A 27,631-nucleotide genomic window follows, 5' to 3' on the forward strand; every position below is an offset into this window, starting at 1 on the left:
TTTCATTTAATTGTCATTTTTTGCAACTCATATTAGACTGTACCAAAGTGCATTCATTTTCATACATACCTTTCCAATTATTATTATTATTATTTTTATAATAAAACACACCCGACTCTCATTTAACAAAATCTCTTTTTTGGCACAGGAATTGTCTGTATAATCATTTGTTTCATAATGTACCTTAAAATAATTATTAATCAATTAAACAAACAAATAAATAAATAAACAAATAATCCATACTATAGCCTAACAGTGTAATATGTTTGATGTCCTGTGAGGTATTTCTGTGTAATTTTGTGTATTCCTTTGTACGGTTAGGTCTTGGTCATGCACTTTTTAGACGGTCCCTTAGTGAATCCATCGCTATAAAGCGGCGATAAGCTGCGTTTCTGAAAGATTTAGGTCCAGCAGGCTGTAACAGGAGAAGATAAAAAATACATTTATTTGTAATAACTTCTCTGTCTACTAAGAAAGTAAGAAAATATGCGAATTGTCGTTTTGGGGTATTTATTTCTTTATAAACAGATGAGATAATCTTGAATGTGTGGCGAATGTCCAATATAAAACCAACTTCACCGCGGTAGATGGAGGCAGATGATTCGCTGTGGCGACCCCTGAAAGGGAACAGCCGAAAGACAAAGAAGAAGTATAAGTGACTTAAATGTAAGTGATAATATTGATAATTTAATGTGTCCACTTGTCCTCTGCAGCTCAGGTGGACACACATTTTAGAATAGATTTTGAGTCAATAGGTCACATGACCTGGAAGGTATTGAAGTAAAATGCAGAATTTTTGAATATTATTTATTAACAAATATGCAAAGTGATAATATTGACAGAAAAAAGGTTGTGCCCTTTGCAGGACAGGTGGACACACATTTTGGAATAGATTTTGAGGGAATAGGTCTTATGACCTGAACGGTATTGAAGTAAAATGCATAATTATTAAATATTAATTATTAATAAAAATTTAAAGTGATCATATTGACAAAAAAAGGTTGTGCCCTCTGCAGGACAGGTGGACATCTCTTATAGAATAGATTTTGAGGCAATAGGTCTTATGACCTGAACGGTATTGAAGTAAAATGCATAATTATTAAATATTAATTATTAATAAAAAATTAAAGTGATAATATTAACAAAAAAAGGTTGTGCCATCTGCAGGACAGGTGGACACACATTGTAGAATGGATTTTGAGTTAATAGGTCACATGACTTGGAAGATATTGAAGTAAAATGCAGAATTATTGAATATTATTTATTAACAAATATGCAAAGTGATAATATTGACAGAAAAAAAGGTTGTGCCCTTTGCAGGACAGGTGGACACACATTTTGGAATAGATTTTGAGGGAATAGGTCTTATGACCTGAACGGTATTGAAGTAAAATGCATAATTATTAAATATTAATTATTAATAAAAATTTAAAGTGATAATATTGACAAAAAAAGGTTGTGCCATCTGCAGGACAGGTGGACACACATTTTAGAATGGATTTTGAGTTAATAGGTCACATGACTTGGAAGATATTGAAGTAAAATGCAGAATTATTAAATATTAATTATTACTCAATATGAAAAGTCATAATATTGCCAAAAAAAGGTTGTGCCCTCTCCAGAACAAGTGGACACACATTTTAGAATGGATTTTGAGGCAATAGATTATTTATTTATTTTAAATATGTGTATAATATTAATAATATCCGTATTTCAGTCGGACAGTAATTTGCAGACGGTCCCTAACGAGCGCAGAAGGCGAGCTGCTTTGGCCGGCCTCTGTTAGCGAATCCCCGCTACAAATCAGCGAATCTCCGCCACAATTTGGAAATCTGGATGCCGGAGCTCGAATATCCAACGTCCAACGTCAAACCAACTTCACCGCGGTCCTCCATCTAACCCTATCCTCTGCATCCTCTTCTCTTACACCAACTAACTTCATGTCTTCTGTAACTGCATCCGTAAATCTTTCTTTAGACCTCCTGCCTGGCAGGTCCAACCTTAGCATCCTTCTACCGATATATTCACAATCTCTCCTCTGAACATTTCCAAACCACCTCAATCTGCCCTCTCTGACTTCATCTCCAAAACATCTAACATGGGTTGTCCCTCTGATGAACTCATTCTTGATCCTATCCATCCTTGTCACTCCCAAAGAGAACCTCAACATCTTCAGCTCTGCTCCCTGTAGCCTCACCGTTCCTCTTGGACTCCTCTTATTCACACACATGTATTCCGTCTTGCTCATACAGTGGTTAATCAATCGGAATGTAGGTCCTACCGTCGCCGCGCTCGGCGGTACCGTTTGGCTTTGTGCGTTTGCTGGCTTTTACCGTTGAGTGGCGCTATATAACTACAGGCTGACGCCTCATGCCTTAGTTCATTCTCTGCTGGATTAATGAGACAGAGTTTTAGAACTGCAGGTAGTAGCGGATAAAATCAAGTAAAACATTGTAGTTAAACAAATTTATAATCACAGAACTAAAATGACGATACAAATGTAGAATTTAAATTAAATTAAATCTTATTAGGATCAAATTTAAACCAAATAAATGTTAACACAGTGAGCCTTTAAATTTTATCACGTGTAATTAGAAAAGACGCGTGTAGGGTTTTGTGTCGTCTTATATCTTGTGTTCTTTAAATTTATAGTAGATTTATTAACTAAAATAAATGACCATAAAAATTATAACATTGTCAGGACGTTCTACTGCGTCAGCTGATGTTGGTCATTCAGCCCCGCTTGTGTTTGTGCGTTATTATAAGAATGAAATGCAGTAGACTGTTATGATCTGTAACGGATTCGACCCATGTTGCACGGGCGGCACCATAAAGCACGGACACGAGGCGAGGTCTTACGGGAAAAGGGTAATTTATTTAGGTAAAATGGGGAAGGAAAGTGTTGAAGGAGGGAGAATGGAAAGAATGGGATAACGGTTGTGCATGTGCAGTTCCGGGGGCTGTGCCACACTGGCATGCGGGCACACAGCTGATGCTGAGGGTTGGTGCGAGTGGCAGAACTGAGCACGCGGAGGAAGCGCTCCTGCACGCTCCCTCGTGACGGCGCTTCTCCTGCTGTCGATGGCCGGCGCGAGTTCTCGCTGACGCAAAAACCTAACCACACTTTTCCTCTTCGGCAGCGGGGCTGCGAGGGCGGGCACGGTGCGGGAATGAAGATGCCGCGGGAGCTCGCGCAGCTCTTTCTCGCGCTGTCCTCAGCGCGGAGATCAAAGGGCGGAATTCTAGTGTCCTTGTTTAAAGCGCCTGGGCCGCGTCACATCTCCCCACTGACATGCTTTTTTTTTATATTCTCCATTACATCACGTACTTCCCAGACCTCAGACAAACCTCCGCGCCTTGCTTTTATAATGCGGAGCAAGCCCGAGATCATATTAACGTTAATTATCGGCAGCCGGCACAAATAGGCGGCTGCGTCCATTTGCTGCCTATTCAGGGAGCCTACGGAGTGAGGGAGTAGTTATAGTAGATTTGGGCGTACACTCATCACACGCGCACGCCGTGGCAGATCCTCATAATTGTCCTAAACTTGTATTTCATAAGGTTTTCCGAGCGGTGGTACAGCGCAACGGGGGTCATTATTTACTATTAAACATTAAACGAATTTACAAAACTTAACGCGTGCGATTAAGCGCTGATTCTACGTAGGAAAGTAAAGAAGAGGATCCTGAAGCTCAACATTCCGGAGACCAAACCCCATTTAAATTAAATTAACAAATATTGCATGTAAATAACAATAGCCCACGTTTAAAAAAGCATTTTTATTTAGATTATAAAAAAATTATCCTGCATCTGTTTTAGGTGTTCCAGCTGCCACTGTTCTAAAATTCAAATTAAATCAAATCCTATTAGGATCAAATTTAAGCACAATAAATGTTAACACAGTGAGCCTTTTGATTTTATCACTTGTAATTAGAAAAAAAGCGTGTATGGATTTGTGTCATCTTATTTCTTGTGTTCTTTAAATTTATAGTAGATTTATTAACTGAAATAAATTACCATAAAATTAAAACAGTGTTAGGACGTTCTACTGCGTCAGCAGATGTCGGTCTTTCAGCCCCGCTTGTGTTTTTGCGTTATTATAAGAATGAAATGCAGTAGACTGTTATGATTTGTAACAGGTTCGACCCATGTTACTCAAACAACTCAGTTCAGGTGTAAGTAAATGGATAGAAAGTAAATGTCTGTGCTGTTTGGGGGAGGGACGTGCTAATGATTTGGTCGGCTCTGTGTGTGTGTGTGTGTGTGTGTGTGAGAGAGAGAGAGAGAGAGAGAGAGAGAGGGGTGTCGCGGTCGTTTTCAGTGAAACAAAGGCTCAGCTGAAAAATGTCACATCAGTCACTTAACCCCCAATAAAAGGTATTTGAGTGTTATGATAGTTGTAATATAACAGATGCGCACTGAATACTAAACCTAAACCAGGCACGGAGATTATTGAACCAAGATAGCCCCCATACCCGTTTAAAAAAAAAACCCCAAAGAATATTATTGTGTATAGACTGATTAAAAACAATGCAATTTATGCTATCATAAGGAAAATAACAAGTTCTTCCATTCCAATGATTAAAAAAGGTAACAATGTCAACTTTAGAATCTAGAATCCAGGAGATAAAAATTACACAAATTGAAATCACTGAAAGTCTCCAGAAGAGCCTCAGATTCAAGAGGTTTTTAAAGTGGGGAGAAGTGCATTTCAGTTCCTCTGAATGTATAGGTGAGAACAGCCGATTCACACCTGGGGAGGGTGAATAATTTGTATTTGAATGTTGTCTGGCATTGTAAAGCACTATAGTGACACTAAAAGAACAACCCAGGATTAATAGGAATTCTTATACTGCATAAACATTATTTAGCACAAAAAAATTCCTCGCGCTCGGGAAAACTATGCGTGCGGTTGAGCGCTGGTTAGACTATAGGAAATTAAATCGGAGGGTTTTTATTTAGACTATTAAAAAAATAACCTGCGTCTATTTTTAGGCGTGCCAGCTGCCACTTTTTAGTTAGAAGTTTTCAATACAAAGCTTATAATGCCCACATGACATGACGGAATAAGGCACGGCTGGTGATGATTGGGGTTTGTTGGGTTACAGTGGATTTTACTACGAGGAGTGAGTGCAATGGCCATCCGTCTGCTCGCGCTGACTCTGCTCTCCGCGGATGGCCGTACCGCCCCCTCCCACCTCTCGCTCCTTTGAAGTTCCTGGGGCGCGTTCCATTTGCCCTGCTTGCATGCCGCACTTCCGCGTTGTTGCACGCGCGCTGCATACACAGCGCGTATTAAAATCCACTTTAACCCAACAAACCCCGAGTATTTTATAGCGCGGGGTGCAAGCCCGGGCATCGATAGCAACGATAGCTCACCAGTCATGTGTAATTCTGCGGTCCCGCTGCTTCGCATGTCTGAAGGAGAGGCCGCCTAACTAGTGAGCGAGGAGCGATATTGATTTGGGCGCACGCCGTGACAGCCTGAAAAAACTGTGTCAGATTAATGTGCAAAAACTATATAATAAAACTATATAAGACTACATGGCCTTTATAAGACTCAACTTTTATTTAAGCGCACTCACAATAACGAAAAAACGTTGTGATTTTGTAAGTGTTGTGATTTTGTAAGTGTTGTAAGCTGCGCTGTTCTGTATTGTTTTTGATGAACTTGAGCGCGTCAGAAAATGAACGCAAACGTTTTTTTAAATGGTCAGAGTCAGTCTGCTTGCTGTTTTCCCGACGTGTTCATAATCATTAGTCTACTTCTGCCGGTGCGCTCTGGAAAACTCCCTGCATGCGGCTGAGCGCTGATTAAAACTATGGAGTAAATTAAAGAGGAGAATTACGATGCCGAATCGAAGTCCTGAGCCCAAACCTGATTTAAATTAAATTAACAAATATTATAAGTAAAAAAACAATAGCCCATGTTTAGAAACCGTTTATAAATTCTTTCTGACATGAGTTGGCCCGGTGTTATGCGCAGAGCGCCAGGAGATTTCCTGAAGCTCAGAAATCACTGGGCATGTTTTCTAAATAGCCGCTATCTTTAATAACTGATGGAGGTTTTGAGCTGTATACACACGCATTCCTGCCTAAACAACTCTAAAAACTACACCTGTAACACAATAAACAGTAATATTTCAAACATTCTGCAGGCTGATATTTGGAGAAAGGAAAGAATAATGAATAAACCAGTTGATGGGTCAAAATAACCCAACCAGGTGTTCATTTGTAAACTACATCTCATATGAGCCAACATGAGTAACCCAACAATGTGTTTAAAGTACCTGAAATAATCCAGAACTTAAATAACAATAAACCGATACAGAGATACGCTGTATAACAGTCACTGTTGTATTTACGGCAACGAGCGAAAATGTCACTTTGCGCCACCTGGCGGCCGATTTACGAATTACTTTGAAATGCAACTGATTTATTTTGGCCGCTGACGTTTTTACGCGGCGGTGAGCGCGACGGTAATAACCATTCCAATTGATCAACTACTGTACTTCTCTGCCACTCCAGACTTCCTCATACAACACCACAGCTCCTCTCTCGGCACTCTGTCGTACGCCTTTTCTAAATCTACAAAGACACAATGCAACTCTTCATTACCTTCTCTGTACTTCTCCACCAGCATCCTCAAAGCAAATACTGCATCTGATGTACTCTTTCTAGGCAAAAAGCCATATTGCTGCTCACAAATGCTCACCTCTGCCCTTAACCTAGCTTCCACTACTCTTTCCCACAGCTTCATTGTCTGGCTCATTAGCTTTATACCTCTATAATTGCCACAGCTTTGCACATCTCCCTTGTTCTTAAAAATCAGCACCAATACACTTCTCCTCCATTCCTCTGAAATCCTCTCACTCTCCAAGATTTTGGTAAACAAACTTGTCAAAAACTCTACTGCCACCTCTCCTAAGCACTTCCATACCTCCACAGGTATGTCATCAGGACCAACAGCCTTTCCACTCTTCATCCTCTTCAATGCCCTTCTCACCTCACTTCTACTAATATTTGCTACTTCCTGTTCCACAACAGTCACCTCTTCTACTCTTTGTTCTCTTTCGTTTTCCTCATTCCTCAACTCCTCAAAGTAATCCTTCCATCTTCCCATCACCCTCCTGGCATCTGTCAGTACATTTCCATCTTTATCTTTAATCACTCTAACCTGCTGCACATCCTTTCCATCTCTATCTCTCTGCCTTGCCAACCTGTACAGATCCCCCTCTCCCTCCTTACTGTCTAGCCTAGCATACAAGTCCTCATATGCCCTTTGTTTGGCCTTTGCCACCTCTACCTTCACCTAACGCTGCATCTCTCTGTACTCCTGTCTACTCTCTTCAGTCCTCTCAGTCTCCCACTTTTTCTTAGCTAGCCTCTTTCCCTGTATACACTCCTGGACTTCCTCATTCCACCACCAAGTCTCCTTGTCCACTTTTCCCTTAACTTTTCCCTTAACTTGATGATACACCAAGTACCCTCCTACCTGTCTCCCTAATATTGGCTGTAGTTGTCCAGTCAACTAAAAGCACCTTCTGACCACCCATAGCCTGTCTCAACTCCTCCCTGAAGACTACACAACATTCTTCCTTTCTTAGCTTCCACCACTTTGTCCTCTGCTCTGCCTTTGTCCTCTTCACCTTCCTCACCACCAGGGTTATTTTACACACTACCATTCTGTGTTGTCTGACTACACTCTCCCCTACCAACACTTTGCAGTCACTGATCTCTTTCAGATTACAACGTCAACACAAGATGTAGTCTACCTGAGTGCTTCTGCCTCCACTCTTATACTGTATGTCACCCTATTTTCCGGTATTTACTACTGCCATTTCCATCCTCTTTGCAAAGTTCACCACCCTCTACATTCCAGACTTGGGACTGGCACAAGAAGACACTGAATTGCACTAGGGTTGCACTAAGTCACTTATACTTATATTTATTAATAACTAAGGTTGAAATACAGTTGCAAGCAATAATGAGCAGGTCCAATCATCTTGCACAGAAATACATTAGACACAGTGGACACATGCATTTAAAGAAGACATACCAATAACATAATGACATGATTTTAGAATGGGGGGAATTTTATGTCAAGACCTTCAAGACCCCCCCCCCAATCTTGTCTTCTGAGAGACACGGCCACTCTAAGAGGTTCTTTTTATACCCAATCATGTTTCCAATTGACCTAATAAGTTGCAAATTGGTCCTCCAGCTGATTCTTATATGTACATTTTACTTTTCCGGCATCTTATTGCTACCTGTCACAACTTTTGGAATATGTAGCTCTCATAAAATCCAAAATGAGCCAATATTTGGCATGACATTTAAAAATGTCTCACTTTCAACATTTGAAATGTTATCTATATTCTATTATGGAATAAATATTTAAATTTAAAACTTCCACTTCATTGCATTCTGTTTTTATTCATAGTTTGTACAGTGTCGCAACATTTTTGGAATCAAGTTTTGGGGTTTTCCATGTATACATGCAAGTGTGCATAAGCTATGCAGCAAAATCTTGTGTAAGGGCCCTGGGAGTTGCATCCTAATGGCAGCAGTTTCTAACCTGTTACTAATGACTTTCAGGGCGTGCTAGAAAAGCAAAAAGACCTGGAGGCTGGAAAAAATCCTTAGAAAAACAACTTTATACACTATGATGTAATAGGGCTGATATCATAGTGCTCGGACTCTTAAAAAATAATAATCCTAGTAAAACCTGTGCCAAGTTGTAGTGCGGACAGGGTATTCCGCTGTGGCGACCCCTTGCCGGGAGCAGCCAAAAGACCAACAACGACAACAGAAGAACATAGGGCTCCTTTACACACCATGACGACATACAGACGACATATAGTGTGCTTGGGCCCTAATAAAAAAAAAATTCTTATAAGAAAAAAAAGGGGCCCTTCACACACTAAGACGACAAACTGTAGGGCTGATGTTCATATGCTTGGTTCCTAATAACAATCTTTAGAAGAACAAGATGGCCCTTTACACACTGTAATGTACTGTAATAGGGCTGATGTCATAGTGCTTGGGCCCTAATAATCTGTACATGGGTATCACATTGAGACACCCTAACTTAAGTTAAGCCTTTATTTGTCACATACTGTACATTACTGCGCACAAAAAAGAATTCTTCACATACCAGAGAGCAGGGTCAGCTATGATATAGCACCCCTGGAGCAGATAGGGTTAAGGGCCTAGCTCAAGGGCTCAACAATGGCAACTTGGTGGAGGTGTGGCTTGATCTACCGACCATTTGATCAGTACTTCAGTTTTGTATGCCTGCAAGTTCCATTATACCGTACAGATGAACCAGCCCTGGTTGCTACTGAAGAAGTTGTGCAAGTACTGCTTGACTACATGTCATTTGCTATAGCCTAAAGAGTGGGCACATCACTATGAAAAGGTTAATCACTGCTACTGCTACTGAAAAAAGACCTGGAAGGTATTGAAGTAAAATGCAGAATTATTAAATATTAATTATTAATAAGTATGAAAAAAGTGTTAATTAATAAATATTAATAAATTAATAAATATGCAAAGTGATAATATTGACAGAAAAAAGGTTGTGCCCTCTGCAGGACAGGTGGACACACATTTTAGAATGGATTTTGAGTTAATAGGTCACATGACTTGGAAGATATTGAAGTAAAATGTAGAATTATTAAATATTAATTATTAATAAAAGTAAAAAGTGATAATATTGACAAAAAAAAGGTTGTGCCCTTTGCAGGACAGGTGGACACACATTTTGGAATAAATTTTGAGTCAATAGGTCACATGACCTGGAAGGTATTGAAATAAAATGCAGAATTAGTACATATTTATTGTTAATCAAAATGAAAAGTCATAATATTGACAAAAAAAGGTTGTGCCTTTTGCAGGACAAGTGGACACACATTTTAGATTAGATTTTGAAGCAATAATTCGTTTATTTGTTTTAAATATCAATGTTTATAATATTAATATTATCCGTATTTCAGTCGGACAGTATTTTGCAGACGGTCGCGCAGTAGGCGACGTGCTTTCGCCGGACTCTGTTAGCGATCCCCGCTACAAATCAGCGAATCGTCGCTACAAATCTGGTCGCCGGAGCTCGAATATCCAACGTCAAACCAACTTCACCGCGGTTTATTACCTTTACTATTGCAACCTTCAAAAACAATCACCAACAGCTTTACCAGGTAATAAGAGAAGGATAGAAAAGTTAGAAAAGACTCACTCAGTTCGCAGACAAACACTTTCACTCCACACACATCCAACTCCGCCGACTCACTCCCAGCATGCACACAGAGAGAGAGAGAGAGAGAGAGAGAGGAAGTTAAAGGACACTGATGTACTGGCCCCATGACCCCAAAAATCTAATCTAGGCTCCAGGCCTCCTGTAACCCTGTACAAGATAAGCGGTTTTTACAATACGTAAGTGAGTGAGAGTTTAGTTTCAGATGCGGTTGATCACCGGTCATTTAACATGCAGTGTGAGCAGCGTCCCGGCACCTGATTAATCACCTGAATGACCAACAAACTGGCTCCTCAATGATTGGATGAATTCGGCTGTCTTGCAGTGTGAGTGGGTCCATGTTCTACGTTGTTGAATTTGATCCACAACAATGTGACAGCAGCCATCAGGAGAACACACAACACCAGGGGCCTGTTTCAGAAAGGAGGTTCAAACAACTCGGAGTTAAAACTTGAACTCTGAGTTGATTGACCCAGAGATTAAAAACTCAGAGTTTTCGGTTTCAGAACAGCTGATCTGAGTAAGGTCAATCAACTCAGAGTGGACTAACTCAGAGTTAAGCGTGTACACCGTGACTATAAAAAGCCATTATCAATGGAGCGCAGATATTACGAGTCACCATGGCAACAGCAGAAAAAACTTGAACTTTATATGCTCATGCAAACTTACAGCAAATATGAGCACATATAAAAAATAAAAAAAAGTAACACCACTGCATCGGCGAAACGGAGACAGGTAGCGTGGGAAAACATAGCTGCTCAAGTTAATGCGTAAGTTTACATTTAAAGTATTTAAATATTCAGTATAATAGATAATAAGTAATGTGTGACGTTTATTGACTTTTCACTTGAAAATGTTGGAAACTGGCTATAACTGTAAAGTAATTTCAGATAAACTTGCATTAAATTACATAAAATAGGGTACTGCATAGTTTCTACAACAAATTTGAAAAAACGAAAAGCATATGACTGCATACAACATATAACCTTTAGAATGTTAGCAGTACTAAAAAATAGTTTTTAGAACAAGTAATAATCCCATTACTCTAGTTACAGTACATGTTCCTGTTGAAGGTCAGTTAATTGAAGCTACCACTCACAAATGCTGAGGAGATGGCCCTGAATTTGAACACTGGAAGGCCAGTGGCTGAGGGAATTCCTGCAGGGTGTTCATCAGAGCCAGTCACTCCACAGGACACAAGTGCCTGTATATATCTTTCTTATATTTCTTATATATATCTTTCATTTTTAAGTTGGTGTCAGTAGATTCTGATGGCAATATCTGTGTTTTGGAGCCTCCTGTCTTATCTGAACCCCCGGCAGTTGTAAGTGTCCTAATTTCTGGTGTATTGAGTAGGCTAAGTAATATTATAAAGTGTGCTCAACCAAATGCTCTTCTCAAGATGTAGGGGATGATGACACTATTTCTGCTGATACAGAGAGGCCTATAGAGATAATGTTATGTCTGTAGACATCAAACAATCCTTACATTTTTGTGTCCAGTAACCTATAGAATGTAAGTATATCCAAGTATAAACGTATTCTTGTCTTCCCCCATCACCACTATCCAGAGTGTGGAAGAGGAGGAGGAGGAGGAGGAGGAGGAGGGTCCATCAACTTCTTCTGCACAGATGAACACAGTTCAGTGATGTACAGTAAATGCCAGAGTTTTATTTAATGTACAACATGATGTAACCCTAAACTACTGTATTTTCAGTTACCCGTAAAGGAGTTATATAGACTGCATCTACTTAAGCAAATAAAAAAAAACAATAAAGAAATGATATACTTGGATTGACAGATCCTAAAGTCAGATATAGAGATCCTGAAACACAAGCTACAGGTAAGGTGTGTATTGTGATTCGTGGATTATATAAAAGTTTTTAAAGAATATAGAAATTTACCAGTTTTTTATTTTTTTTATTTTTAGGAAATAAAGAAGACCAAATAAAGTGTTGTGACTTGTGTTTATTTCATTAATTTTTTTTTTTTTTTTTTTGTGGTGGTGAAAAACGGTAAGGTTCAAGCAAAAATGTACAGGAAAAAGACAAAAAATCCACTCTGGGTCTCAAAATCCTTGCCCGACGTAAATGTAATTCTCTTCGAATTAATGCAGCCTCCTCATCTATGGGATCCTCCAAAAAAGGACAAGCCATTCTCCTAACTGTCTTCTCGGTTTGTGTCCGAAATGTGGGCAATGAATGATTAAGGCTACGGCGAAATACCGCTGCGTCTTTAAAAAAGGGGAGGAGCCAGACAGAAACTCCGAGTTCAGAGAATAAAACCTGCTCCCGACCAGGTTAGGTTCACAGAGTAAGTTACCATGGGAACTGACTCTGAGTAATAGTTACCTCTCTTTCAGAAACAGGCTTGAGTTACCCTGCTTTCTCGGGTTTGACAAACCTGCCTTTTTGAAACGGAAAACTCAGACTTTCTCTTATCTCAGGGTTACCAAACTCTGAGTTTTCACTTAACCTCCTTTCTGAAACAGGCCCCAGCTCACACACTGCAGTCAATGTACAACACCTGGGGCCTGTTTCAGAAAGGAGGTTCAAACAACTCGGAGTTAAAACTTGAACTCTGAGTTGATTGACCCAGAGATTAAAAACTCAGAGTTTTCGGTTTCAGAACAGCTAATCTGAGTAAGGTCAATCAACTCAGAGTGGACTAACTCAGAGTTAAGCGTGTACACCGTGACTATAAAAAGCCATTATCAATGGAGCGCAGATATTACGAGTCACCATGGCAACAGCAGAAAAAACTTGAACTTTATATGCTCATGCAAACTTACAGCAAATATGAGCACATATTAAAAAAAAAAAAAAGTAACACCACTGCATCGGTGAAACAGAGACAGGTAGCGTGGGAAAACATAGCTACTCAAGTTAATGCGTAAGTTTACATTTAAAGTATTTAAATATTCAGTATAATAGATAAGTAATGTGTGACGTTTATTGACTTTTCACTTGAAAATGTTGGGAACTGGCTATAACTGTAAAGTAATTTCAGATGAAATTGCATTAAATTACATAAAATAGGGTACTGCATAGTTTCTACAACAAATTTGAAAAAACGAATAGCATATGACTGCATACAACATATAACCTTTAGAATGTTAGCAGTACTAAAAAATAGTTTTTAGAACAAGTAATAATCCCATTACTCTAGTTAAAGTACATGTTCCTGTTGAAGGTTAGTTAATTAAAGCTAATTATTTTATTTTTTTTTTGCAGTTATATCAAAGGTAAAACTTAAAATGTTATTGAATCTAATTGTAATTGTCATGTAGGTGCAATCCTGTAGGTATTAAAAGAACATTGCAGCAGCTGAAAATGAAATATAAAAACATAATTCAATCAGGTAAGGTTTGAGCATGTGATGGATGTAGTTTTTCTTTACAAATGACATTAAGTATGTACATGACAATACATGTGTAATGCTGTTTTCATACCGTGCTCTTTTTTGTTTTATTTGACGTCTCTTCAGCCAACAGAAAGAAGGCAGAGGCTCGCAAGACAGGGGGGGGAGGCCCTGCACCACCACCACTCACAAATGCTGAGGAGATGGCCCTGAATTTGAACACTGGAAGGCCAGTGGCTGAGGGAATTCCTGCAGGGTGTTCATCAGAGCCAGTCACTCCACAGGACACAAGTGCCTGTATATATCTTTCTTATATTTCTTATATATATCTTTCATTTTTAAATTGGTGTCAGTAGATTCTGATGGCAATATCTGTGTTTTGGAGCCTCCTGTCTTATCAGAACCCCCGGCAGTTGTAAGTGTCCTAATTTCTGGTGTATTGAGTAGGCTAAGTAATATTATAAAGTGTGCTCAACCAAATGCTCTTCTCAAGATGTAGGGGATGATGACACTATTTCTGCTGATACAGAGAGGCCTATAGAGATAATGTTATGTCTGTAGACATCAAACAATCCTTACATTTTTGTGTCCAGTAACCTATAGAATGTAAGTATATCCAAGTATAAACGTATTCTTGTCTTCCCCATCACCACTATCCAGAGTGCGAAAGAGGAGGAGGAGGAGGAGGGTCCATCAACTTCTTCTGCACAGATGAACACAGTTCAGTGATGTACAGTAAATGAGTTTTATTTAATGTACAACATGATGTAACCCTAAACTACTGTATTTTCAGTTACCCGTAAAGGAGTTATATAGACTGCATCTACTTAAGCAAATAAAAAAAAACAATAAAGAAATGATATACTTGGATTGACAGATCCTAAAGTCAGATATAGAGATCCTGAAACACAAGCTACAGGTAAGGTGTATTGTGATTCGTGGATTATATAAAAGTTTTTAAAGAATATAGAAATTTACCAGTTTTTTATTTTTTTTATTTTTAGGAAATAAAGAAGACCAAATAAAGTGTTGTGACTTGTGTTTATTTCATTTATTTTTTAATTTTTTTTTTTGTGGTGGTGAAAAACGGTAACGTTCAAGCAAAAATGTACAGGAAAAAGACAAAAAATCCACTTTGGGTCTCAAAATCCTTGCCCGACGTAAATGTAATTCTCTTCGTATTAATGCAGCCTCCTCATCTATGGGATCCTCCAAAAAAGGACAAGCCATTCTCCTAACTGTCTTCTCGGTTTGTGTCCGAAATGTGGGCAATGGATGATTAAGGCTACGGCGAAATACCGCTGCGTCTTTAAAAAAGGGGAGGAGCCAGACAGAAACTCCGAGTTCAGAGAATAAAACCTGCTCCCGACCAGGTTAGGTTCACAGAGTATGTTACCATGGGAACTGACTCTGAGTAATAGTTACCTCTCTTTTAGAAACAGGCTTGAGTTACCCTGCTTTCTCGGGTCTGCCTTTTTGAAACGGAAAACTCAGACTTTCTCTTATCTCAGGGTTACCAAACTCTGAGTTTTCACTTAACCTCCTTTCTGAAACAGGCCCCAGCTCACACACTGCAGTCAATGTACAACACCCGCTCCATGCAGTGGCTCCTTCTTGTGATAAATAGACACAAAAACACAAACACTTTAGTATTAACATCAATATTGTCAAAGCCCTTCAGCAGTGCGCTACACTGGGCTTACATTACAATCCTAGACTATAGTAATAACTTTTTTAGGTGTGGTTTACTTTTTTTTTCATGTTTATTTCCAACCTAGCTTTGATGGATGCTTGGGGACTTTGTTGTCTAAGCACATTGAACTTTAAGGTGGTTTTTATTTTGCATTTTGAAACAGAAGTGTTAAATTTAAAGCCCTGCCCACTAACCACAGGACAAACCAGTATCCATATCTGATCTCTCTTTTTCAAAAATTGCACTCATGTCATGTTGCTATTTAAAAAAACACAGAACAGCACTTTGGACCACCAGCGACTGGGCAAGAGAGGCCTCGCCAACACCATTATAGATTACATTACAGTAGTCAAGCTGACTTTAAATAAAAGCATATATAACCTTTTCAATAGATTTTTTTTTTGTTAAAACAGCCTGACCTTGGATAAATACTTTATTTGAGTAAAGCTAAATTTAATTACAGAATTGATTTGTTTGTCCAGTTTAAAACCACTGTGCAGCAAAACACCCAGGTTTCTAACAGTTGATTTTATTTATGATTTAAGGGAACACATTAAAACAGGCTCCACTGAGTCCAAATACCAAAAACATCATCTGTCCATCAGGTCCATCTGAACCAGCCTGTAGCAGAACCAGTAATACCCACCTGGTGATGTACAGTAGCTGATAAATAAAGGTGGAATAATTAACAGTATCAAATGCAGCTGTGAGATCTAAAAGCAAAGGGATACACAGAAATAAAAAATTATCTGCACAGAAATAAATTTCTCCTGTACTTTAAAAGAAATGGCAATGACGTTAGACAGAATAAGGGGATCCAGTTTAGATTTTTTTAAAATCTGGGGTTGCACCACTGCATGCTTTAAATTTGAAAACACAAGTGTTCAGAATAATATTTTACATTTTCTGAAGCAAAAACACTTCCCTTTGTTAAAAACCTTTTTAAAAAATGAGGAGGGATAACATCAATCAGACAAAAAACATTTCATTTGCCCAATAATCTCCTTCATATTGGTATTGATATTGGTGAAATTGGTTATATAAGTGCTCTAGTATACTTAATCCTAAATATATCTTGAATAAATAAATCATACCTTTCAAGAAGATAAAAATGTTTTGGGGATTTAGAACAGATGCCATTTGTTTTTAAAACTATCCAAAATGCTAAGGCAGGTAAAATTAAATCAAGATCTTAACTCCTTAACATTAAAACAAAAAGGATTATCTAAAAGCTTTTGGACTGTCATTAACATCAGCAACGAGATGTAAAGTGCAGATGAACTAAACGAATGATGGCACTGTGCTGTTAGAACCTGCTTAACCAGTTATCAGGGGAGCAAGGTCTCAAAAACCTCAGGCATGTTTAGGAAAGAAAATAATTGTTAATGACTAAAATCCAACATGATAAGATCTAGCGTCACTTTATTATAATCACAGACTGTACTGGGGGGAAAACAGTTGGAGCCAGGCGGTAAATTTATAGGAATTTTTCACTTAGGTTTCTAAAAGATCATGTACTCCTAAAAAGTTAATAGAGACGTTTGTTGTAGTTATTTTGTGTAAAGGCAATACATTTATGTTTCACATTTGAGATGTTGCACTTACATGCGGTCACAATTTTTGGCCACATGAGGGCAGTGGGGGGAAAGGTGACCGCTCAGATTTAGCCAAGTGCATTTTTGTCTGTACTTTTTTCTTAGTTTATTTTGCAATATGTGTTGAGCTGGAAGAGCATGAAGGCAGTGTGATAGGTAGTAGGTTAATGTGCATGTAACATGTGGATGTATAAATACAAAGGGTTGGGATTAGAAGCTAAACTGTTTCTTTTCTTTCTTTTTTCTTTCTTTTAATTCTGTTTTTCTCACCCCCCCCCTTTTCAATTTTTTATTTGTATTTCAGCTTGTTTTCTGTCCATCTTTTGTTAATGTGTAGCCTATACAGTATGTGTTGTCAGTTCTCATTTAGCATTACTTTTGCAGTGAATTAGCATAAACCAGAATATAATAAATCCCAGTAATTGTGGCAACATTTTTTCCCAGGCTCCCCAATCAATAAAATAAAAAAAGACTAAACTTTGTACTATTTAGGCATTGTTCCAGGCAATAAGTCAGTTCAATTAAGAATTACTGCAGTGATTCAAAATAATAAATGAAAAGTCCCTCCAGCTAGTCCTGAAGTGAAATAGCTACAGCTACACCAAAAAAAAAAAAAAAAATGAAAAGAGATACAGCATGCTGTCTTACTCCCCTTTTTTTTTTTTTTTTTTTTTTGATATCTTCACATTTCATACACTGAAGAACCCAAAACCAGGTTAGGAGTTTTATTCAGTGTTGCATCGCTACATGCTTACAAGTCTCTGGAGCAACACCAGTGGACAGACTAATATGTAAATATTTATGTAAATAACTCAGCTCAGAAGTATCATTAAAAGTAGCACATACATGTACAGCTTTCCATTGGTGACGTCACCGGGTGCTCCGAATGCTGGAATTTTGTTGAGGGAAGTTCTGACAATCCTGGCACAGGGAGCAGGGAGGGGAGCTCACTTTAAAGTACACTGTGGAATAGAATTCAGCCTGTTGTTTCAATTTCCTAGTTTGTGGGTAAGTACTCCAGATACCCAAATATACACACAAGCACTGATGGCCATGAATGTTCACTTAGGGCTGTATCTGGATCTCTTTGTCACTGCGTTTAGGGTCAGGGTCATAACCTTTAACTGCATCTGGACTTTCATTCGCTCAAAAAAACACTGAACCAAAACACAAAATTACTGTAACTTTATTTAAAACAACAATTTTTTTTGTCATAAAATGACAGTACGTCACACATGGATATGCAGTCTCACACATGGACGTGTAAAAGGGAGCAGGACATTTATTTTACAGATGGGGCATTTAAAAAAAGAGAGATTTTTTTGTGACATGACGCAATTCTTCCCGCTGACTTCCACGCTATTCTGCAAGTGCGCGCCTTGCAATTTTCAACCAAGTGTTTTACTTCACAGAATTCCCACCAGGTGGCACATGGAAAAACTCTATATGCACATATATATATATATATATATATATATATATATATATATATATATTATAAATATTTTCAATATTTGCTGATCTTAAACTTGTAAGATTTTTAGAAATTATTCTGAAAATCAAAGTATGAACAGAAAAATCTGTTAACCACTAACAGAGTTGACAATAACAGAGTTGACATTTTCCACCATTTTGTGCTTTAGCTCAAGATGCTAACGTCAAACCAGATAGCACATGGCATGTATAAAACAGAAATTTATGTATTTTCATAATATTATTGTTTTTAAAAAAGTGAATGAGAGATTCACTAAAATATCACAATAACAGATTTGACAAATAATTAATCTACAGTACTATTGGTGTATCCTACACATTTTGTACAAATTAATGAGAAAGGAATAATGACATACCTCAGTGCCTTCCAGATTTTCCCGCCAGAGGAAGTGACATCACTTGGAGCAAGTCACATGCTTTTTTTATCAGTGCTTTAAAGATTGTTGTGCCTTTTTATAACAGAGTTAACAGAGTTGACCAGAACGTAGGGACAGACACAATTTTTTTTTTTTTTTATTATTAAAATTAAAAATAATACAGAAAATAGATGTTTTATGCAACTGTTTACATAAATTAGTAGAGTAAAGACACAAAAAAGATTAAAATTAGACGTAATTATTTCATAATAATTAAAGCTGAATGTATGATTCAGGAGGCATAGACAGTCAAAAATTGGTAAAGAGGGAGTATTTAATTTAATATTTTTATGACACAATGTTTCTAAATACACTTATAAACATTATTTTTAGTGATAGCTTAAAATAATTTGTGTAATTTTTTAAAACTCTTTCAATAATTTTTTTGTTTTTGAAAAATAATAAAAGGTTTATCTCCGGGACGCAAAATGTACCCGCCATTCTAGAATGACCCATATATATATATATATATATATATATATATATATATATAGATAGATAGATAGATAGATAGATAAGAACTGTGTCTATTTGTTTAGAATTTTACACCTCTTTGGGGTTCTGCGGAAGCGGAGCCGCGCAGGTTTTATGTGACGGACTGATGTGAAATAAATCAAATATCTATATATAATAATATCGTTGTTGTTGTTGTAACAGCGTTTAATCTCATCTCTGGAGGAAACTGTTGTATGAGGACAGGTGAATGCAGCGAAACTTTAACGGAAAAACCAAAACGGAAACCGATTACTCCCTCATGATATTTTATTAACTATATTTATAGCAAAGAACTGAACAGATCAATCTATCCATAAACACACACCTTGATCTCCGTTTCTCACTCTGCGCTGCTGCTGTCTGCTAAGCTGATTAAAAAATGCGCAGAAAGACGTGAAGGATCAAATGTAAGGGTGAAAGAGACGGTAATAAATTTTTGAGATTATGAAGCTCATTGCAAAATTCTATCTATTAGATAGATATCTATCTGAAATGTACGCGACTTTGACCGAACCTGAAGAAGAAACTTGGTGTAAAGTTCCAATTTCACCAGGTGCATTTTAAGACACTGAAGGACAATGGTGAATAGACAATTTTTATTTGCTTTTCCAAAATTGTTGCAGTAAATCCTAAGTGTTTTATGCGATGGGCTAATGTAAAATAAATCAAATATCTATATAATGATAATAATAATAATAATATTTTTGTTGTTGTAACAGTGTTTTCAAAAATACACACTACATTAATGTTGGCAAACAGCGGTTCATCTCATCTGTGGAGAAAACAGTTGTGTGAGGACAGGTGACTGCAGCGAAACTTTACTCAAAACGGAAACCGATTAATGCTATACTGTATATAATAACACTATGTGTAAAAATGAGTTAAAAAGTGAGTAAAAATAGTCTGCATTTTTGTGTATATATGAATGTATTAACACTAGAATTACTGATGTTTTTATTTTCTGGTAAAAAAACGACTTTAATGACTAAATGACTTATATTTTTGGTCTTTCGGCTGCTCCTGGCAAGGGGTCGCCACAGCGGAATATTCAGTCCGCACTACAACTTTTTTACGCCAAATGCCCTCCCTGACGCAACCCTCTCATTTTATCCGAGCTTGGGACCGGCACTGCTGACATTGATTGCTCAGGAATCAATTTTTTACTCCTTTTGCATGACAGCGTTAAGAAGGACAGCACGTTATATGCAAATTAAACATTGCACAAAATTCCTCCAATACTGTAAGGTTTATTTCGACATGGGTTAACTTATCAATATGGATGCGATAACCATTATTACCATTTATTCTAACTTCATTACACACAAAAATGACATAAATCTATACCTACTTGTACAGCTCTTCTTATTGTTCTATATTTTTTCATATATTCTTCATATATTTTCTGTATTGTATTTTTGTTGTAGTTATTTTATTTGAACCTTAATTTTATATTTTATTTTGTTCTTTCCTAGTAAAATTAACCTTTTATTAAATTTTTCATATTTATTTCCTATTTATATAAATAATAAAATAAAAGCTAAATTTAACTAAGAAAAAAAAATTCCTATTCATGAATGCAAACGCAATCCATTGTCTTCTTGTGCCAGTCCCAAGTCTTGATAAATGCAGAGGGTTGTGTCAGGAAGAGCATCCGACGTAAAACATTTGCCAAATCAATGATGCGAATTACAAATACAATTCCCATATCAGATCGGTCATGGCTTGGGTTAACAACACCGCCACTGGTGCTGTTGACCTAGAGGGTGCTGGTGGAAATTGGCCTATTGTTGGTCGAAGAAGGAGAGGAGGAAGGCGTGTCTGAAAGCAGAGAGAGAGAAGGAAAGGCAAGAGTTTAGGAGTGATAGTAGGGACTTTGAATGTTGGGACCATGACAGGGAAAGGAAGAGAGTTGGTTGATATGATGCATAGAAGGAAGGTGGATATACTGTGTGTCCAGGAGACCAGGTGGAAAGGTAGAAAGGCCAGAAGCTTAGGAGCAGGGTTCAAATTGTTTTACCATGGTGTGGATAGGAAAATAAATAGAGTAGGAGTTATTCTGAAAGAGGAGTTTCTAAGGAATGTTCCAGAGGTGAAGAGAGTATCAGATAGGGTGATGAGTCTGAAGCTGTAAATTGAAGGGGTGATGTTCAATGTTGTTAGTGGTTATGCCCCACAGGTAGGATGTGAGTTAGAAGAGAAGGAGAAATTCTGGGGTGAGTTAGATGAAGTGATGCAGAGCATCCCCAGATGTGAGAGAGTGGTGATTGGTGCAGACTTCAATGGGGAAGGGAACATGTTGGGGAAGGGAACAGAGGTGAGGAGAAGTAAGGATGGGCGGACACGTCTCAGCCTCCATCACTCTCAGCACTAGAGCCCCCCAGGGTTGTGTTCTGAGCCCCCTGCTGTACTCTTTGTACACATATGACTGTGTGGCCACTACCAGCTCCACCACCATCATTAAGTTTGCTGACGACACCGTCGTGGTGGGCCTGATCTCTGATAACAACGAGACGGCCTACCTGAAGGAGATTAGGAATCTGGAGAACTGGTGCCAGAGAACTGGTGCCTGGTGTCAGTAAGACAAAGGAGTTGGTAGTGGACTTCAGCACCAAGCGGGAGAGGAACTACCAGACCCCTGTCATCAACGAGAGCCCAGTGGAGAGAGTGGACAGCTTCAAATACCTCTGTGTTCACATCACACAGGACCTGTCATGGTCCTGTCACATCAACACCGTGGTGAAAAAGGCCCGACTGCGTCTCTACCACCTCAGGCTTGAGAGACTTCCGACTGCCTTCCAAGGTGCACAGGAACTTTTACTCCTGCACCATAGAGAGCATCCTGACGGGAAACATCTCAACCTGGTTCGGGAACAGCACCATGCAGGACAGACGAGCTTTTTAAAGGGTTGTGCGATCAGCTGAGCGCACCATCCGCACAGAGCTCCCTGACCTGCACTCAATCTACAGCAGGCGGTGCTGGACTAAGGCCAGGAAGATAGTGAAGGACCTCAGCCATCCCAACAATGGACTGTTCTCTCTGTTGAGGTCAGGAAAGCGATTCCGCTCCCTGAAGGCCAACACAGAGAGACTGAGGAGGAGCTTCTTCCCGCAGGCAATACGGTCTCTCAATTACAATCACACCACCACACAGTACTGACCCACACATATGTTTTTTACACACACACGGGACATTCTGGACATTTGTTTACACTATTGGCCACTGCACAACTACACTTCGTGGTCATCAAATCACATTAAATCACCCCAGCACAAATCACTTTAAGCATATTTGCACTGCACAAATCACTTTTAATATGTGGATGTGGATTGCACAACCATGGACATAACCATTCTTTTATTACCATTTATTCGGCTGCTCTTATCGTTTTACATTTTTTTTTTTTTACATTATTTGTATATTTTTATTTTATTCTTCCCTAGTTAAACTTACCCTTTATTTTAATTTTCATATTTATTTCCTATTCATATTCTTTTATTCTTAGGTCACGAGCAGGTGTCTAAGCATTTCACTGCATATCGTACTGTGTATGACTGTGTATGTGACAAATAAAATTTGAATATGAATTTGATTTGTAGTGGAAAAATTTATGACATGGATGAAGGAGGATGACGGAAAAAGAAGGAATATCACTTTCTTTGAGGTAATTCTAATGAGGCTATGAAACTCTTAAAAGATGAGCTAACTACTTATCCTCTCACATGTCAGCAAGCTAGTTAGGATCTGTCACAGGTAAGTAATTGTTGACAAGAAAAGAGTGAGACTACATTCAAGTTTCTCGAGAGGTTTTGAGAGACCTAGACTCTTTTGGGTGGTATGCCTGTGTCTGAAGAAAACCCTAACCCACTTCTCTTTACCACCTTCTTGAATAATTGTCTACCTGAAATCATGAAAATTTTAAAGTTGCAATTCTCAGATCGTTCTACAATGTCTATTAAAAAATTAGGCAAGCGTGTTAGAACACTGGAAGGAGATTGTATTTTAGAAAACAAACAAGTTGCATGTTTGTTTGTGGAGAGTGAAGAATAAAGAGGTAGAGGAGGTCTACAGGGTCAGAGCACACCCTGTAGGTCTGGTAATTGTTATTACTGTCAGGATGAGAAATGTAGTAAATGTGTATACTCAATTAAATGATGGTCAGTGGCATCATGCTAACGAGGTGTTTTCTCCTAATCCTTCAGGGATGCAGGTAGGAGCATATGATGCATAGGGATGCCCGCAGAGTTCCAGCCCTGCGATGTTACTTTGTACTTTCGAGTGATCTCAGGTTAATGAATTGCCCTTCATAGAATTTTAATTGAAGGGGTTGCTCAATAAAATTATTTCACTCCTCAGGTAACTGTATCATGTCCTTTAGATAAGGGAATTCATCTCTCTCACCGTTTTTGTCTGTATGCCTGATTGTCTTTTTAATCTAAGACGTGATTTAATGAGCAGACTACACATGTCCATGACATGCGAAACTCACTGTTGAAGTGCCTGCTTCAGGTCCTTTCTCCTACCTCACAAATATGCGTGTAAGTAATTGTTTCCTTTCTTCACAAAGTAGCTCTCTTCCTGCTGCCCTTAAATGTGGCCAAGCAGTCTGTGGGCTGAACATAAGGATGAGGTGGGGTTAGTTCACTGTGTTCCTAATAAAGCTAAATTAAATCACTTGCAACCTGTGTACAGTACATCAAACAATATCCACTCTCTGAGGCCAAGGCCTTGGGAATAGGTGAAATTTAAAGCTCACTGCTCAAGCAGGGTGCTGTTAAACCATGTGTAAGTTCTTATAACACCTGACCAGGCGGGACAAACAGAATACAGGCTGAGCACTGAGTAGACAAAAGGAGGTCTACCAAAATTCAAGAAATCCTTACAGGAGCTGTGGTGTTGTATAAAGAAGTCTGGAGTGGCAGAGAAGTATGTTAGAGTGGTGCAGGACATGTATGAGAGTGCTAAGACAGTGTTGAGATTTGCTGTAGGTGTAACAGAAGAGTTCAAGGTGGAGGTGGGTCTGCATCAAGGATCGGCTTTGAGCCCCTTTTTGTTTGCTCTGGTAATGGGCAGGATGATTAATGAGGTAAGATAGGAGTCTCCATGGACTATAATGTTTGCAGATGATATTGTGCTTTGTAGCGAGAGCAGGGAACAGGTGGAGGAAAATGTGGAGAGGTGGAGGTATGCTCTAGAAAGCAGAGGAATGAAGGTTAGCCACAGCAAGACGGAATACATGTGTGTGAATAAAAGGGACTCAAAAGGGACGGTGAGGCTACAGGAGCAGAGATAAAGAGGGTGGAGGATTTTAAGTACATAGGGTCAACGGTCCAGAGCAACGGAGAGTGTGGAAAGGAGGTGAAGAGGCGGGTACAGGCAGATTGGAATGGGTGGGGAAAAGTGTCTGGTGTGTTGTGCGATAAAAGAGTATCAGCGAGAATGAAAGGAAAGGTGTACAGGACAGTGGTGAGACCGGCAATGCTCTACGGCTTAGAGACAGTAGCACTGAAGAAATGACAGAAGGCAGAGCTAGAGGTAGCAGAGCTGAAGATGTTGAGGTTCTCTTTGGGAGTGACAAGGATGGATAGGATCAAGAATGAGTTCATCAGAGGGACAACCGATGTTAGATGTTTTGGAGATAAAGTCAGAGAGACCAGATTGAGGTGGTTTGCACATGTTCAGAGGAAGGATGCTGAGGTTGGAACTGCCAGGCAGGAAATCTAAAGGAAGACCAAAGTGGAGATTTATGGATGCAGTAAGAGAGGACATGAAGTTAGTTTGTGAAAAAGAAGAGGATGCAAAGGATAGGGTTAGATGGAAGCAGATGATTCGCTGTGGCGACCCCTGAAAGGGAACAGCTGAAAGTCAAAGAAGAAGAAGAAGATTTATTTCCTATTCTTTATCTTTTATTTTAAGGTCACGAGCAGTTGTCTAAGCATTTCACTGCATATCTTACTGTGTATGTGTGTATGTGACAAATCCACCTGCGATCTTGTGCAGACACCAAAATCGCAGCCTTTAGAGTCCAATTGCACACTCGTATGCAACATTAAATGACAGCAATGCCATGGCTGCTCTGGTGCACCTCCTGGACCTCCTGGCATGTTTCTGGCAGTCGGATCCAATCCCCGGCATGGTGCAGAAGGGTGTTGGTAACAGCGAGGACACACCTCCACACGGAGAGTTTGCTGAGGCCGTAGCCTTCTCCCACGACCTCCATGTAGCATAAAATTTTTGCAAAGCAAGCAGCTGGACATCAGGACGTAGAGCGTAAAAATTACGCGTTGGTCTGGCAAGCGCAGGTATAAGCAGGTCAAGAAACTCCATAATCTGTTGCTTTGGAAGGTTAAACTTTTTTTTAAATAGCCACCTCAGGCAAAATATAAAGAGGGCTGAAGTTTTCCCTAATAAAAAAAGGAGTTTTTGCCCAGTGGAAGATGAACGAATCACCCTCCGAGATTACTCATTCTCCTGAGTCACGTTAAAGACTCGTTCAAAAAGAGCAAATCTTTCATGAACGACCCAACACTAGCACAAAGTAGAAACTCTCACAGGACATCGTGTTCACATAGACACAAACATAAGGGCAATATATGCATTTGTGCAAAACACAAGGCAATATAAATGATTAACTTCTAATTTAACCACTTTTATTATAAAACATACACACAGGTCTCAAATGTATTAATAATCCACCTTTTTTAACAGTTTTTAAGTACTTTAACACTCCTAAATCACACTTTCACATAAATCACATCTTATAACCCCTTTAGCACTTTTGCACATGGTAACATTAGCCCATCATGCTAACTAGTTCGGCGCATGCAATATGCATGTGGACTACTCAAAATTAGCTCATAAGGAATTTTTTTAAAATGATATTGAAGATTTATTCACCAAAGCAACATATAAAAATGATAAAAATTAACCCAGTGGATTAAAGAGCTCTTAAACAGTCTGGAATTCACTCCATTTACACTCCTCCAACTCCTCCATTTACACTTCTGCTCCACTCCTCTCTCTCTCTTCTCAATGGCAACACTTAGACAGTTTCACATTTCTCATTAAACTAATCTTTAACAGGTTTCTGCAGGAATGTTACAAAAACTCTGAATTACCTGTGTGTTGTGCTTCTGGGCAAGTCTCAGCATCAGCGTTTTCCTCCTCTGTGTCAGAGTCGTGACCTTCAACACTGTCTGAAATCTTGTAGATGACCTCCACCATCTCATCCTGCTCAGAAGAACACCAAGACATCTTTTATCTATAAAAGTCTCACTAAACCATCAAATGCGTGACTAACAGGCTGAGTCTCTGTACTATGTGTAGGGAATTAAATGTGCTGCTGTCTGGAAATGTAAGTTAGAGGAAGTGAGACATCAGAGGAGGAGCATCAGTCACTTCTTGTGAAGTGTGAAGACATTTGAGCTGCAAAACTCACTCATATTTCATTGTAAAAGTACATCAGTTATATAAATACCAAAATAATGTTATCATTTATATTTTATATATTTGTATATAATGTTATATAGGACTTTTTGCCTGCATTTTTTAAGATCGACACAAGTTTCACCGATTTAAGATCAGCGTTAAGCACTGAACTCTATCACACGTCTGTATGTGAAAAAAATTGCTTGCATCAACAAATGCATAAGACACACATGATGCACACACACACTCTCTTGCACACTTACACACAGGCATGAAAAGGGGGGAAGCCCCTTTATTTAATATACATTTTATAACAGTAAAGGATTTTTCTACAGTGGTGAGTTTTTCTTGGGGTTATCTCTAAGATTCTGGAAAAGATAGTAGCGGAGCAGCTATGCTCATATCTACATAGAAATGGCATACATGAACTGTATCATTCAGGATTTAGGCCTTATCACATCACAGAGACAGCACTCGTTAAAGTAGCAAATGACCTCTTATTGGCCTCTGATCAAGGTTGTGTAACCATGCTTGTATTACTCGACCTCAGTGCAGCTTTTGACACCACTGATCATAGTATTCTTCTTCACAGATTAGAAAAAGTAGTATGAATTAAGCGTACAGCCCTCTCCTGGCTCAGATCCTATTTGACCGATCATTATCAGTATGTACTGTAGACATAAATGGTGATTATTCTGCACGCTCTTTAGTGGAGTTTGGTGTTCCACAGGGTTCAGTTTTAAGCCCACTGCTTTTTTTCCTCTTTACATGCTGGGCAGCATAAGCATGGTATTAGTTTTTTACTGTTATGCTGATGACACACAGTTATATGTCTCAGGAAAACCTGATGAGATAAACCAGCTTACTAAAGTTGAGCAATGTGTGCAGGACATAGGAA

General features: G+C 38.8%; 1 protein-coding gene across 1 annotated transcript in view; it reads right to left on the reverse strand.

Moving 5' to 3' along the window:
• LOC128508779 (C-type lectin domain family 4 member M-like) overlaps positions 1–10,291 on the reverse strand; it is a 30,645-nt gene extending 20,354 nt beyond the window's left edge. The window contains exon 1 of the mRNA XM_053480259.1: positions 10,238–10,291. The gene's annotated coding sequence lies outside the window, so the exon portion shown is untranslated. The remainder of the gene's footprint in view (positions 1–10,237) is intronic.
• Positions 10,292–27,631: the final 17,340 nt, after the last annotated feature.

This window comes from Clarias gariepinus, chromosome 20 (genome assembly GCF_024256425.1).
Source record: "Clarias gariepinus isolate MV-2021 ecotype Netherlands chromosome 20, CGAR_prim_01v2, whole genome shotgun sequence".
Lineage (NCBI taxonomy): Eukaryota > Metazoa > Chordata > Actinopteri > Siluriformes > Clariidae > Clarias > Clarias gariepinus.